Source organism: Rosa chinensis, chromosome 7, assembly GCF_002994745.2.
Source record: "Rosa chinensis cultivar Old Blush chromosome 7, RchiOBHm-V2, whole genome shotgun sequence".
NCBI lineage: Eukaryota > Viridiplantae > Streptophyta > Magnoliopsida > Rosales > Rosaceae > Rosa > Rosa chinensis.
In genome coordinates, this window is record NC_037094.1 from 63177408 (window position 1) to 63183515 (window position 6108).

The following is a 6108-nucleotide window of genomic DNA, read 5'->3' on the forward strand; positions in this document are numbered from 1 at the left end:
ATTGGACGTGCACTTTCCATTCTGGGTCCTTCAAGTCGAGGATGGCTTGCACCTTGTTAGGGTTGGCCTCGATGCCCCTTTCACTGACAATATACCCCAGAAATTTGCTGGCGGTGACGCCAAAGAAACATTTTTCTGGGTTGAGGCTCATACCATAGGCCAAGAGGATGGTTATTATGATTTTTAGGTTTACCACATGTCCGCTGGCCTTTATACTCTTGACCAACATGTCGTCTACGTAGACCTCGATTATCTTGCCCAGATGTTCCGCAAACATGGCGTTCATCAGTCGCTGATAAGTTGCTCCTGCGTTCTTCAGACCGAAAGGCATAACATTATAACAATACAGGCCCTTGTCGGTGGTGAAGGTGGTGCACTCCTGGTCGTCGGGATGCATCCTGATCTGATTATAGCTGGAGAAAGCGTCCATCATGCTGAGGAGCTCGTGTCCAGCGGTTGCATCAACCAGTTGATCAATGCGGGGTAGTGGGAAACTGTCTTTCGGGCATGCCTTGTTGAGATTTTTGAAGTCGACACACATTCACCACTTGCCGCTAGGCTTTTTGACCATAACTAGGTTGGAGATCCACTGGGGATAGATGACTTGGCGGATGAACCCAATGCCCTGTAGCTTGGCAACCTCTTCTCCTATAGCACGATATTTGTCTTCGTCGAAGGCTCTGCGCTTCTGCTTGATAGGGTAGAAGGATGGTTTGATGCTCAACTTGTGCGTGATGATCTCAAGGGAGATACCTGGCATGTCTGCATATGACCAGGCGAAGACCGTAGCGTTGTCACGTAGGAACTGAGTTAATTCCGCCGCCAGCTCTGGGTCTAGTTGAGCGCCTATGCGGACTGTCCGCTCAGGGTGTTCGTCAGAGATGCTGACAACCCTTAATGATGTTTCTGGGTTGACCGTCTCCTTCTTTACGTACTTCTTTTCGTCATCCCTGGGGTCCTCAAAGATATTTGGTGGCGATACCAGACTCCCTACCGCTAGGATCTCATGGCAGCTGTTTGATCGGGCTATAGTAGTCGAATAACATTCGCGTGCCAACTGCTGACTGCCCCTGACACAGCCTGTGCCGTTGGGTGTGGGAAACTTCATGAGCAGCATGTATCCGGCGATGATGCACTTGAGTTTGTTGAGTGCTGGCCGACCAATGATGGCGTTATATGAGCTGAAACAATCGACAATTATGAACTTCGTATGTATTTCCACCATACATGGACTAGTACCGATAACTAGCCGCATATAGTCAGAACCCAGCAGTTGCGTGACGTCACCAGAGAAGCTGAGCAGTGGTTCATGATCTTGGAGTAGTTTTCTGTTCCGCTTAAGGTCGTTGTAACAACTACTGAATATGACGTTGACAGCGGATCCGCTATCAACCAGGATTCTTCCTACTGACATTTTGCCGAGAATGGTATCGATCAAGAAAGGATCGTCATGGGGCAGATGTACTCCGCGCTCCTCCTCCTCTGAGAAGGTAATAGGCTCCCAACCAGACTTTGGGAGTTTTGCGGATCTTTCATAGCGGATGTTACAGACTTCCTTTGGGTGGTTAGCCCGTGCATAACGCCTGTTGGCGCACCTTGAATTGCTCCAGCTTGCCATCACGGTACAAGGTCTCAATGGCCGTTTTGAGAGCGTTGCAGCTGTTGGTATTGTGACCGCTGTCCTCGTGGTACTTGCACCACCTGCCGGTGTTTCTTGGCTTTCCTGTTTTTGGGTATCTTCCCGGGGGCGGCGGTGGGATCTGATCCTTGCACTGATTGTATATTTCTTCATACGAGGCCGTGAGGACTGTAAATACTGCATACCGCTGAGAAGACTCCGTATGTTTGTTGCGGTTGTCCCCATGGGATGGGCGGTTTCCCTTGTAGTGTTGGTCCTTCTGTCGCTTGTTCTGGTACTGGCCCTGCTGCCACTCCCTCTTTTTGTCAGTTGGCGGTGTGTTGGAGGTTTTGTTAGCGGTCCCCTGCTGACTGGAGGAGGGTTGTGAATACTTTGCTAGCATTGCTGGTGGCGGTGGGGTTTCTCCATATGTGATGAATTCTGCTTGGGCATGAATGACCTCCTCACTCATGAGGTGGTCGTATACCGCATTTGGATGATTGTAGTTGAGGTGATAGAGGAATGGCCCTTTGAGGAGTCCCTGCTTAAAAGCCACCGAAGCCATTGTTTTATCAAGATTGCGGCATTGAGATGCTGCCGCCCGCCACCTTGTGACGAATGCCTTCAGTGTTTCCTCCGTACCCTGCTTGACGTTGAACAGTTGGCTTGTATTGTGGTGCCCGGCGGACAGTAGGATGAACCGAGAAAGGAAAGCGTGTGACAGCGCCTGGAATGAGTCAATGGATCCCAGCGGGCATTCTAAGAACCAATTCATTGCCTTATTGTCCAGCGTTTCGCTGAACAAGTGGCACAGGGTGGCGTCATCGAATCCCTTGTTGTTGGTGACCTTCTTGAAGGTGTCCATATGTAAGAAGGGGTCAGTCTTACCGCTGTAATGTGACATTTTTGGAGTCTTTGCGTACGCCGGTCTGACAGCCAGCAAAATTGCAGCAGTAAATGGTCCTGGCTTGGACGCGAAAAGTGGATTTGAAATTGGCGCTGGGGTGCCTGATTCCTCCCGGATTAACCTTTGTTCCAACTGCTGCATCCTTTCCAGTATTTGAGCGGTTGCATCGTCGGCGGGGCCTAGCCGGGTACCCCGCTGAACTGATCCTCGCCTGGGAGCGGGTGGGTTGCCCTCGGTTCTTGCCCTAGGTCTCGAGCGGTGGGTGTGCAGTGATGACTCTGCCTCCTGTTCCAACATTAGCTGGGGCATAGGGGGCGCAGCGGGACCTGCATATGCACGACTGGTGCTGGTATCAATGCGCCGGTACCAGGTCAGCTGTGCCTGGTGCTCCGTGACTGCTCGCTTCGTGCCAGGTTGGCGGTTGCCTCCAGCGTTCTCTTTAGTTCGTCAAAGCGTGACACAAGCGTGGCCACTTGCTTTTGGGCCTCGGCCTTTTCTTTGCGTTCTTGTTCACGCTCTCTGTTTGCTTTGTGAAGATCCGCCAGTGCCAGCTCATATAGAGAGAGGCGAGGTCTTGGCCTGGCGGGCGGCTGCTACTTAGGTTTGTCTCACCGCCGGGGTTTACCGGGGTGGTGAATAGCGCGCGGTTGATGCCTACCGCTGGGTTGGTGTAACGACCTATACTTTTAATAATATTAAGAAAGTAAGATATAGTGAATATTATTATTTTAGCTTGAGTATTAATTTATATTCTTAATTATGGGTATGTGTATATGTATAATTGTTTTATGGTGTGATATATATAAATATACACACACACACATCACCAAGACGTGTTGTTTAGATATATATATAAGTATATATGTTATCTCTATATTTTTAGACCAGCCCATTATTTGTTTTATTTATTTATTTATTTATTTTAAACCCAAGTCAATTTTAAAAGCCCAAGACCAATTGATTTATACTTCTGTTGGATGTCGTTTAACGACAAACCAATCTCAAAATCTCGTCTGCTATCTTCATCGTCTTCCTCCCCTATTTTTGATTCTCTTTGCAAGCACCACTCCACCTAAAATAAAGGATCAGGACCACTATGATAGACCACCCATATAAGAATAATCTTAGAAGCTGGAGGTGTCGATGTTGCTGAAGAACCTTGGAGAGTCAGTTACCAGAGTTGTGAGTCATCAAAGCTAGAAGCAGGAGGTGGATCCCTAGAACCAGGAGGTGGCAGTCCTTATCGAAACATAGAGGAAGCCGATAGTGTTGGCATCCAAATCTACTCTCTATTATGCTTATCTAGAATTAAAATCTGACCTCTTTGCCATACACTATAAATATCCAGGTTTGTTCTACTTTCTTTATTGCGTTCCCCTATTTTTGTTTACAAAAAAAGGAGTGAGGGAAGGAGAAATTTTGAGACTAAGGAGGAACCTGAGAAGTATAAACTAATTTCCGAAACAAGGTAGGGGGATCTGGGGAAACCTCTATTTAACTTGTTTGGTTGCTGTGTTGCTATATGTGATTTTAATTATGAAATTTGATTGATGGTTGAGTTAATGGGTGTTATCTATTGTTTCATTAGCATTTTCATGAAGTTTGAGGCACGGTTTTGATAGAATAGAATGGGAATGAAATATGTGGGAGTATTCTTTTGTGTAGTTGAGCTTAATCCGTAAGGACCAAATTTCAAATGGGCTAATAGAGCTGTACGATTTTGGTGATCGAGATTAAGTAAGATGACTAGAAAAAAGGGAATCATGGTTTGGGTTGTGGGGTTAATTCATATGTTATTTCATCTAGAGTCACCTCAAAAAGGTAAATTACATGGTATGGGACATGTAGACTCTTTGTGTCTTAGCATGTGAGTTAACAGGTAATAGATGAAAATAGCATTGCATACATCCATGTATTACTGTTTTGATTGTTACTGGTTTGTGTTGTTTATTTAAAGAGGCTTAGCCTCCTACTGAGCTGTTGATGCTCACCCCTATCAAATATTGCAGGTGCTGAACATGAAGTTTAATTTTCCCTTTTGAAGAGCTTGTGATTAATATGAAGGAAGTGTGAGACTTGTCTTGTTTAGTTTCCTAGAATAAGAGCAAAGGCTGCCAGTTTGTAGTTTGCCTTTGAAGTATAGGTTTGAAATTTCTGTGGGAATAATGAACTATCAAGAAAGTTTGTACTGTAATCCATATAATTGTGTTTGTTGTATTATAAAGTTCTTCTTTTTTTTCCATAATCCATGCTATGTTCATTGATTCTGTTATGTCTTTTAATTGATTCTATGTTCTTTGATTTGTTTCATTATGTTCCAGCTCTTATATTTAAAATTCATTGGCTAAATTCAAGGTAGAACAAAGGTCTGCAAATCTGAATTTGAGTTTCTGGGCTTTTGATGCAGTTGCCTTTTTACTGAAAACTGTACATTTTGGTTGGGTATTTGAAGTTGGTGACTTCATAAAAGTTGCAGTAGACATCTTAAAGATCATTTCAGAATTGGAATCTCTTGCAAACGATTTTTCTAGAATTAGTTATGATTTTTCAAAGTTACAGTTCTGTTGTATTAGTATTTCTGCTGGAAGGGCAACTTGGTTATTTCTTTCAGTACTGCAAATCTGATTCAAATGGACTACGATTTTTCTTTATTATGTTTCTATTCTTTAGTACAAGTCATACCTTCAACTCAAAAAAAAAAAAAAAAAAAATCCCTGAGTTGGGGTGTGACAGTTGGTGGGTTGGGGAATGGCCGACTGGTCTGCCTGCTCTTCAGCGTTTCCCCCGCTACCGTTAGTCATGGTGATTGTGGCGGGATGATCTTTTGTTCAAGACTTCCCACAGACGGCGCCAATGTTAATGCTCAAAGTCCGGCGGTAGCCGATCTTTCGTTTAACGCTGGTCCGGTGGGCGGAACGCTACTCTGAGGATTTGATGGCCTCCGCTAGCTGTCACACTAGAGACAGGGCGTCAGAGGGAGATCGCGTTGGGCGGTCTTCACTTCTCTGATGCCTAAGTCAGTCAATGCATATGGGCAGCATAACAATAAATGAGTAGTAAATGCGTAATTAATGAGGAGAGAGGAGAGAACCTTTTATAGGTGAGGAGAAGGTTGATCTTCTTCTTGTTTTCGATGTGGGACTGATGTGCTTCGATACCCAGCGTCTGGAGCTTCTGATGCTACCTTGGCACGGCGCGTGGCGGCGCGTCAGCTGTGATCTGGGGGCGATCCCGGGCTCGGGCGGTAGCCCGCCTGGCTGTGTCTCTGCAGGTCACTCCCTTGGTGAGAGTCGGTACCTCTGGCGGTACAATGAGCGTGGCTCATTATAGCTAATTATGCTTGCAAACGTACATGTAGGTACATCTTCTTCAGCACCGTATCTTTCACTTTCTCCGACCACAACCCTCGCATTCGTATGGTCTTCTTTTCCTCATTGATATTTCAATGTCTTCAATCTTCATTTAGGCTGCTCGGCTTTGTAATTTGCTCTTGTTTATGGGTTTTGGGTGTTTGATGATGCGTTTCACCATTAGTGGTAGTTGGGTTTGTGTGTAATTCTGCTTTGCTTCCACAAAATGCTTG